Source organism: Ambystoma mexicanum, chromosome 14 (genome assembly GCF_040938575.1).
Source record: "Ambystoma mexicanum isolate Mex_15411 chromosome 14, UKY_AmexF1_1, whole genome shotgun sequence".
Taxonomy (NCBI): Eukaryota; Metazoa; Chordata; class Amphibia; order Caudata; family Ambystomatidae; genus Ambystoma; species Ambystoma mexicanum.
The window spans coordinates 184,657,571-184,666,800 of NC_090940.1; the positions used below are offsets into that span (position 1 = coordinate 184,657,571).

The following is a 9,230-nucleotide window of genomic DNA, read 5'->3' on the forward strand; positions in this document are numbered from 1 at the left end:
TGTGCCCCATCTATAGTGCTGCTCTACATTTCCATACTCCCAAAACTGACATGTACTTTATGCAACCAGCGCAGATTTTACACTTCTATTTAATAGATGAATGTTTAGAAATGCACATGTAATGAATATTTCATAGTTCTAAAGTAAATTAATAATTCCACTTGCACCTCCAGATGAATATACTTTGGAGCCATAAACCATGACATGTTGATCTGAAAAGGTGCATTTCTTGAAGTGTGAAACACAGACTTCACCCTTAGAGGCTGTGGGACATAAAGCGTTAGGCACTCACTGCATTCAAAACCTCCCATCCAACACTGTTCAGTTTTGCACAAGTCATTCTAAGTGTGTTGGACGTGCCGAGGCTTGGAGTGAGAAGATCCCCCACGCGCCACCTCTTTGATAAGGTAGGTGAGGCAATGCTGTACTCATGCCCAATTGGCACACTTTTTCTGGGCTGGCCATTTTAAACTGGACATTGTATAACGTGGCAATCAAGTAACCAATATCTTTGAAGGGGGGCGCATGAGCACCGCACTAGTGTCTGTGGTGTCGGATTGTGTTCGCAGGAGGGAAACCGTACTTCAGAATTGTGATGAGACACTGATGTTTCACTTGAAAAACTGTTTACGTGCTGTGTGCCTCAAGCCTCAGTATCTACAATGGGTGAATTCTAAGAGCCCAGAAAAAGTGTGTTAACTGGGCGTGAGTACAGCATTGCCTCACCTACTAGCCCCCACTCTACGGTTTTATTTTTTATGAGTGTGTTGTATTCATGTAACTGTTTTAATTTTTTTATTTAATTGAATTAAGTGAATGCAGTTGTGTGCGAAGGTTTGAATGAAATACTAAACACATTTTGGTGTGCAGAGCTTTGTAGGAGAAGCTGTGGATGTATGAAAAAGTTAGGAGTGTATTATTATTTTTTTTATTACTCTCACATAGGAGTTGTGTTTTTACACTGTTAGTTTTTCCAGAGGTTCGGAAGTACAAATACTGGGCCCCACTGATGTTTATGGTAAATCTGCCAAAACACCTCATGTAGTCCTACGGACTCTAAGAAAGGGACTTACACTGCCATATCACCACTCATAATCCTGCTGTAATGCCATGGGACTGAGTGTGATAGAAATCGACATTTTTATTTCACCTGTTGAAGACCAGCTAGAAAAATGTGACTGAAACAGGTTTGACAGCTTGGCATGCTGATGATCACCTTAAGGGAACAAGCACACCCAATTGTGCAGTAGCGTTACTGTGTGTTTCTTTAAACTCTTGCAAAAATGTATAATATTTGAACAACTGATTAGGGCAATTGCACGTTGAACCTGCTGCTAGGTCTGCTAAAGATCCGGGGCTATGCTAATGTCGGGACTGTTGGGACTCGGGCTGGCTAGCCTTTTGGTTGTAGCCCCTGAGCTTCTATCCGGGGCTACACGCAAAAGACCAGGGGCTATAGCCCCCTCAGCCACCCCCTGGCAACACCTCTGCGTTGAACACATGCAAAACTGATAAAATTGAGAGTTTCTTTTGTATCTGTTACCCTTTTCATAAGCTAAAATTATTTGCAAACATTATCATTTTTGAACCTAAACAATCTTCTGCAAATGTCAAAGTAATGATTTCTAATGAATGGAACCTGGGAGAAATTGCTTGAACATCATCTATTTCCCTTCTCTGTGCCCACTATGCCATTGCAATATTTAAAACTGTAACCACTGATCCAGTATGATATTCCACCTCCTTATATCCCATTATATTCCCATGAGAATTTAATGTTTGCCATCAAAGAATACCTACTGCAACTGAGTAAGTGCATTAAAACTTACACACATCCATCATTATATGTTCTGGACTAAGTAAAATGTGCCGTTGTGGCTTTCCAAAAGGCCTCTGGGCTCCACGCCAGAAGCCTCCCTACTTCTCCCACCTTTGTACTAACAGAATGGTTCTGTGTGTAGTGGCAAAGTAGTGCTGGGCTGCAGGTGTCAGGAGGACCTGGCCTTCTGAGGTGGACAGCTCTGGAGCACGCCTCCTTCTGGTATTCATGCAGCATGGGCTGGATGATTGGGGTTCACCCTCTGTCCCGATCCACTAGTGAGATATTGTAATGCCACTCGCCCCCAACACTAGGAACCACTTACTTGCTAGTTGTTACCAAGCATGTAGTCCTGTGGCAGCCCAAATGCTGGAGACCTCTTGCTGTAATGAACTACTTATGAATGATTTAACCTGGGCTCCTTAATGCACCTTTTACCGCTCTTGCTGAGAAGAAATTTAGCAAAGGTTAAATATTGGGGGACATTCAGAGGCCCAAAGCGCCCGAGGGAGAGGTTTGCCAAAATCAATGCCAACCATCAATCACCCTGCCAGTGCTGCCCTTTGTTAAAGGATGACCTGTGTCCATTTCCTCAAAAATGGATCTTCTTCAAAATCATAAGATTTAAAATATCCTCCTCCATCTGTCAGATACTGGAACAACTGCATTTAGCACTTACAAAAGTGTTTCTCTTAAAACAAAACTAGAACATTTCTTTAAACAGCTGTGGGCTTTTTTTATTTTTTAAGTTTTCTTAACTCAATACAAGCAAGCGTGCAATCATGCAAAAACGGGTGCGGGCCTAATGCACACTAATTGCACTGGAACAAAACCGGGAATGATGACCTGAGCATGGCATACTTGGTCCTGCTACATGGCATTATTGGTCCTGCTACATGGCATACTTGCTCTTGCTACATGGCATTCTTGCTCCTACATGGCATACTTGCTCCTGCTACATGGCATATTTGCTCCTGCTACATGGCATATTTGCTCCTGCTAAATGGCATACTTGCTCCTACCACTTTATACTTGATTGTCAAAGACTAAACCTGGAGTAGATCTGGCGGTGACTGGAGAATCTCTGAGACGCACTTGAGCAAATCTTTGCTAATCGTGTTTACACTGAAGCGTCTCTGGGATTCTTCAGGCATCTGCAGCTTTCCTCCGGTGGAGAACTTTTAAAATCAGGTTTAATGTAGATGGTGCAAAGCTGAGTGGTCCACAGTGCAAACCTGTGTGCATTGGTCTCTGTGCATCTTTAGAGTGCTAGGTTCTGACAGTGCAAATGAACTTCAGGTTTTCTGCAGCACAACACGACCAGCTTTCGAACCGTAAATTCTTGACATATACATCTGTTTAAATTAAAATATTGCAATAACATTTGGAGGGCAACAGTGCACTATTGTGTGGCCATTGTAATATTATAATTTAATTTAAATAGAGATGCCATGGCTGGAAGAGGATGTTTGCACTAGTGCAGTTGTATGGACATATATGTTCTCGCCATTGAAAATGAGCCCCTAGACAAAAGATGCAGTGATTAGCAAAAGTTTTTTTTCTTAAATAAATTAGCTGAGTTATTTTGTTATTCTGTTAAAAAGAGACATACATGTAAAAGTCAAGGATAAAATATCAGAAAATAAATGTTCATTGTCTTCAAAATACATTTTACAAACCTGAGTAAAAGGATCTGTTCCTGGCTCCCTCCCCCCTAGTCCCTCCCCCCACTCCTCCTCTCGCTGGAAGCCCAGCACAGCTGTAACCTTTGCTACTTCTAGCTGCAATCTCTGCTCTTTCTCCAGCAAGGTGAAACACCCTTAAAAAAGCCCTGATGTGCTCTATAAATCGACAAATATTAAGCATGGTGCGATATATGATTTATTTCATAAACAATAGCTTTCTACACTTACATTTTAGCAAATGGAGTTATGTTTCTTAAGCAAATAGTACAGCCCACAGAAACATTTACAAATTAAATAAAAATTTCAAGATTTCAGTAGTTTTAATATTTCCTAGTCAGAAATAGAATAATTACCCAAGCAGGTCGTGCAGTCTCTGATTTGTTCTGCTAGCGAGTGGTGCTCTGCTGAAAAGGTGCTCTGTCGTTCCCAGAACTCACTCTTTTAAAGCCCTCAACCAGCAGTCCCGCCTCCCACCTCCTGCTTTCGTTTGCCAAATGCTTTGCTCAGCAAAACTCAGACTAACGTTTGCATTTTATAATTAATTATGAGAAGCAGATAAAGGCATGCCCTAGGGCAAGCGTTGTCATATTTTCCCAGATAGCATTTTAATGTTTAAAGAATATAAACTCACACAGGAATCATGTTTTAACCCCATAGAACCTTTTAAAAAATAAATACACCTGAACTAAGCCCAATAGTGAATTGCTTCGTTATTAGATTCTGTTAATTTATATTCCTCAATTATAGCAAGTATGTCAAGAACTTAGGCTGGTCTAGAGCGAGAATACTAATGCTCCCCAATCACCGTTCCCACCGGGGAAGGGAGCTCAACCAATCAGGTGGCTGGAAACACTAGAGGCAACTGCTAGCGACCACCAGCATTCCACCAGCCTCCATATTTTTTTCTGGTGTCTCTGGACCTTGCCCCCAGTCCATCCCACACGTCCCTTCCCTGCCCCCTTTGTGCACATCTCATCCCCAAACCCGCTTTTGATCCTCTAATTTACCTGCAGGCTGACTACGGCTGCTAAGCACTTTCCCATTGTCTGCGCCAGGATGCTGCAATCAAAACAGAAAAGGGACTTAGCCCCTTTCTATTTTCTATGGTGGCGGCCATCTCCTTTTGTGAGAGATTGGGCACTTAAAATGTGTGCAGCCTGTTTGCTGCCAATAAAAACCATTTAAAATATTGGCACCCGGGACAGAGCCCTGCGGTGCAAATAGCTAACATTTTTAAAAGAAATGTATTTGTAAAGTGCCTAAATGCAGGCCCGTAGGCATACGGATGCTAGCACAAACATATACACAAATAGTATACAGAATAATACCAAAACATGCAACAGCAACGCCATAAACCAGAAAAAAGAAGAGAAACATCATCGTACCTAGGCTCGAGCTGGCAGTTCATGCTTGGCCTTCCATGCCTCTAGACCTCAGTGCGATAGCTATGATCTGTGCCTTGATCCAGTTCTTGAGGAGACTGCCAGTGGCCCATGCCGCAGTTCAATGGCAAGGAGGTCTTTGAAAACAATGAAGAACCCAGTGCTGGAGGATGTATGGAGTTAAAATAATCCCACGAGCAGAGATTAAACTTTTGTACTCTGATGCATAGGACACATTTTCTAGGATAAAAGATGTTTTAATATCCCAGAACCAACTAATAAATCTGCTTCACACTGATGCTCTGCTAAGGAACACAATCTGTACACTCAAAACTACCCTGCTCTCTGTTGATAGCCAACGAAATCAGATACTTGTGAGAGATTAATGTAAAAAGTGTCGATCAGGTGTAGTTTATGGGAATCATTTAAAGGGCACCTCAGGAGCAGTTATATGTCCTACTCAAAAGAAAAACGGAGAGCGAGGACTGTAAGACTGAAATGCACAGGAACAAAAATAGAAATCTGTGAAGATTTCAATATGATTTATGTGAATTGAATCTCTGTGAACTGCTGGCTGTCAAATAAGAATGAAATCATGAGCACCCACCTGCCATGCAGAATGGGCATGAGTCATAATTATTGGGAATCCACAGAAAAGGCATTCATACTGCTAGCATACACACTAAGAACTTGACGGATGCACAGATAAGCAAGATGTGTACTTCTCTGGGAAAATAAACAAGGAATAAACCGATTTCTGCAACAACCTTTACCAGGAGAACAGCGAGTTGGGTGATGCTGAAATTGATGAATTTATGAGAAAGGAAAACCTGCCAAGATTCTCACAACATGAAGCAGAAGCCTTGGTTCAACTGTTGGAGGAATGTAAGGTAAAAAGTGTGATCAAGGGCTTGTACTCTGGAAAGATGCCTGATCTTGACATATATATACAGCAGAATTGCTTAAACTGTTTGAAAACAGGCTAGCTAATCTGTTGCCAAAATGTTTAGAGAATCGAAACAAAATATACCCCACCAGCAATGAGCCAGGAAATTATAACAGCTCTCCATAAAGAAGGCAACGGCAAACACAGTTGCCCCAGCTAAAGGCACATCCCATTGATTAACAATGATGCAAAGATATATGGAGATGTGGAGGTAAACAGACCGAGTATGGTGTTGCTGAAAATCATAGACAAAAATCGCATAGCTTAATAACTGGAAGAGAGGGCAAACCTAATACTCTTCTTTTGTTGGACATTCAGAATATGGCAAGCAGTTTGAAATGTACCCTGTCAGCAATAAGAATAGATGCAGGCATTTGATCGGGTCAAGTTGAACTTCATGTTCAATGCACTGGATTTGTTTGGGTTGGATGCAGTATTTACATGTGTTTCTGTGAATGGCCGTAATTCAGCAAGTTTGAAACTAGAAAGTGGTTCAAGGCTAAGATGCCCTCTAACCTACTTATATTTTATCATCATGCCTAGAACCACCAACTGAGACTATAGGTGAGTCGAAGAAAATAAAGGCAATATGGCCAGATGGCAAGTAGGTCCTAGTGTCTAACACAGATTATGATGGCTATTTCCTAGGGTAAAAAGTGAATATAAACTAGTCAGAGGCTTTCTTTCTTTCAGTGGGCAGTTTCCAAGGCCACCTGGTGAACTAGAGGATGGAATCGTTGGCAGAGCATTTTTAATAGCTGGGTATCGAATTCTCAAGAAAGTCCTATGTAATTAAAGCTAATCTTTAGAGCCTGATAGGGGATATTGAAACAGACATGGCAAGATTGACTAAACTAAACTTTTCAATAAGGGGTTATATGTGTGAAAAGGAAGGTGCTGCGCCAAATCCTGTTTACATTTAAAGTGTTGTTTATCCTCGTACCACAGGATTAATGTAGGCTGTGAAAACTACATCACAACTTCATATGGTGAGCAGGAAAGAACCCATGGATGTCTCTGCAAAGGATGTGTCAGACCCTTTTAATATTTCAGCTTAATCAGTGATTGACGTTTCAACTGCTGAACAGATTCCACTTGTACACCTATTGGTGTAGGTCTTGTGGATTGACTGGCTGTGGTTGTGACTATAACTAATGGCGTGGGTGACTGTGCTGCCACATCTCCAACAGATGGATTAAGTACTTTGTTCTCCATTTTGGTTGATTACTTTTCTGGTAACCATGTATGGAGTGGTCTGTTTTAATTTTGTTTTTAATGCAACTTCTATGTTCAATCATGTGTTTTGACTTTTCACACTGTTTTCTCACACCTTTATCGCTAGCCAGAGAAGTTAATCAATTTTTAAGCATTAGTACCCGGCACGCACGGCGCAAAGGGAATACTGTGTGGTGATTAGCTCATTTGCGAGCCATACCACATGGTATTACTAGTTACGCCGTGAGTGCCGGCTACTCTGTTCCCGGCGAGGGGCGTGGCAGCCCCTCAGCCAATGAGGAGGCTCGAAACGGGGCCATCCCCGCTCCAAGCCTCCCTGCAGCTGAGAGGCTGACTTCGCCCCCCGCTGGGGTAAGTCTTTTTTTTTTTAATTCCCTTCCCTCCCACCGCCTCCCCAACTTACTTTCTTGGTCCTGCGTCCCCAATGGGGGACGAGGGAAGCCTCCGGCCATGTGGAGACTCGGAGTGGGGCCATCCCCGCTCTGCGCCTCCACACGGCTGGGGGCTTCCCTCGTCCCCTGTCGGGGATGCAGGTATGTTTTATTTTTGTTTTTTTTCCCTCTCCCGCCCTCCCAAACCCACTTATCTTTTTTTTAATCCTTTTCGGGAGCGGACGCGCTGGGATCAGTTATGTTCCCAGCGCGTCCGCTCCCGATGGCCGCAATGGAAAGGGAAAACGGACTCCGTTTTCCCTTTCTATGGCGGCGGCCATTTTCTTGGTCATATGACCGAGTCACGTGAAAAAAACGTGACATATTGTGAATAAAGGTGTTTAAACACGTGACTATAAAAAGTCACGTGGCCAAGTCATGTGGCTTAAGTATGTGACCGCATTACTCGTTTCCACAGAAACACAACCCAACTCAAAATATAAGTATTCCTGTCAAACGGCAAGAACATACAAACGTAGATGTCACACTTCAGAAAAACAGGGATATACATTATTCAAGACAACTCTGTGAGTTAAAATTCTAATTCTAATCTAGTCTGATCCGATGCGGAAATGCGTTCGTCACAGAACTAATATGTAAATCCAGTAAAAAAAATGAAAAAAATGTCCCATATAAAGCCGCAGCGAGTGCGCATAAGTGTAAACCAGAACAAAGTACCGGGCCATATCTTATTGCCATGGAGGCGGAATCGTGGTCCCTATCTCGAGCGGGCACCACATATAAGCAGTGATTGCTAACAGCAACTGTTAAATGTGGAATCAAGTTACTTGAACTCTTTAATAAAGTCAAGTATAAACGGAGTCCAATAAAGACTAATTAATTAAAAAAAGTAAAATATGCTCAAAATATTCAAATATCTATTACACATTAATGGTTATTCGAAATAAAATCCCCAGAACCTAATAAACGAAAGGAGATGGGGCAATGAAGAAAAATTCAAAAGTAATAGAATTAAACGAATACTAATGAGGAAAAGCAAACACAAACTAAATAAATAAGCAAAAAATGTAGAGTAAAACTAGCTTAAGACAGGAGTCAAACAGATCAAGTGAAAAATAATAAAAAATGAAAAAAGTAAAAACCAGAGATAAAAACAATTGTCCCAAAAGAGGACAATGCACATGTGCGTGGGGATTCATACAAAACAGTTGAGGGAGAACTCTTCATTGAGCCATCTAGGTGAAATAGTATCCAAGGTGTCTATCCAGAACATTTCCCTTTGTGATAACGTCCTCATATAATCACCTCCCCTAGTGGGTCGTCTAACAACTTCCAAAATGGTGAATCTGATCTGGGTTATTGTATGACGTGCGGCTGAAAAATGTCTTGCAACCGGTGATTTAACATTATTACATCTGATGTTTGATTTATGTTCAGTCCACCTTTCTCGGGCAGACCTTGCAGTCTGCCCGATATACATTAGTCCACACGGACACTTAATACTGTAAATAACTCCAGTTGAACGACAGGTTGCAAAATGTCTCAATTTAATTTTTTGCCCTGTATGGGGACGCATGATATAATCACCCTTGGAGACATTATTACAGTGGCTACAAGATAGACAGGGAAAAGTTCCCCTCTTCTTGGTGGCCAATGTCAATTGCATATCTTTAGGTACTCGTTCAGCCTTAACCAACCTATCACGGATGTTTGTGCCCCGTATATAAACCATCATTGGAGGTTCAGGGAGCAATTCAAGCAAGGAAGGAT

At 41.8% G+C, this 9,230-nt stretch overlaps 1 protein-coding gene across 1 annotated transcript in view; it reads right to left on the reverse strand.

The window, feature by feature from the left end:
* Positions 1 to 3,924, reverse strand: part of LOC138527269 (galectin-1-like) — a 93,325-nt gene extending 89,401 nt beyond the window's left edge. Inside the window, exon 1 of the mRNA XM_069638364.1 lies at positions 3,858 to 3,924. The gene's annotated coding sequence lies outside the window, so the exon portion shown is untranslated. The remainder of the gene's footprint in view (positions 1 to 3,857) is intronic.
* Between the last annotated feature and the right edge of the window lie 5,306 nt (positions 3,925 to 9,230).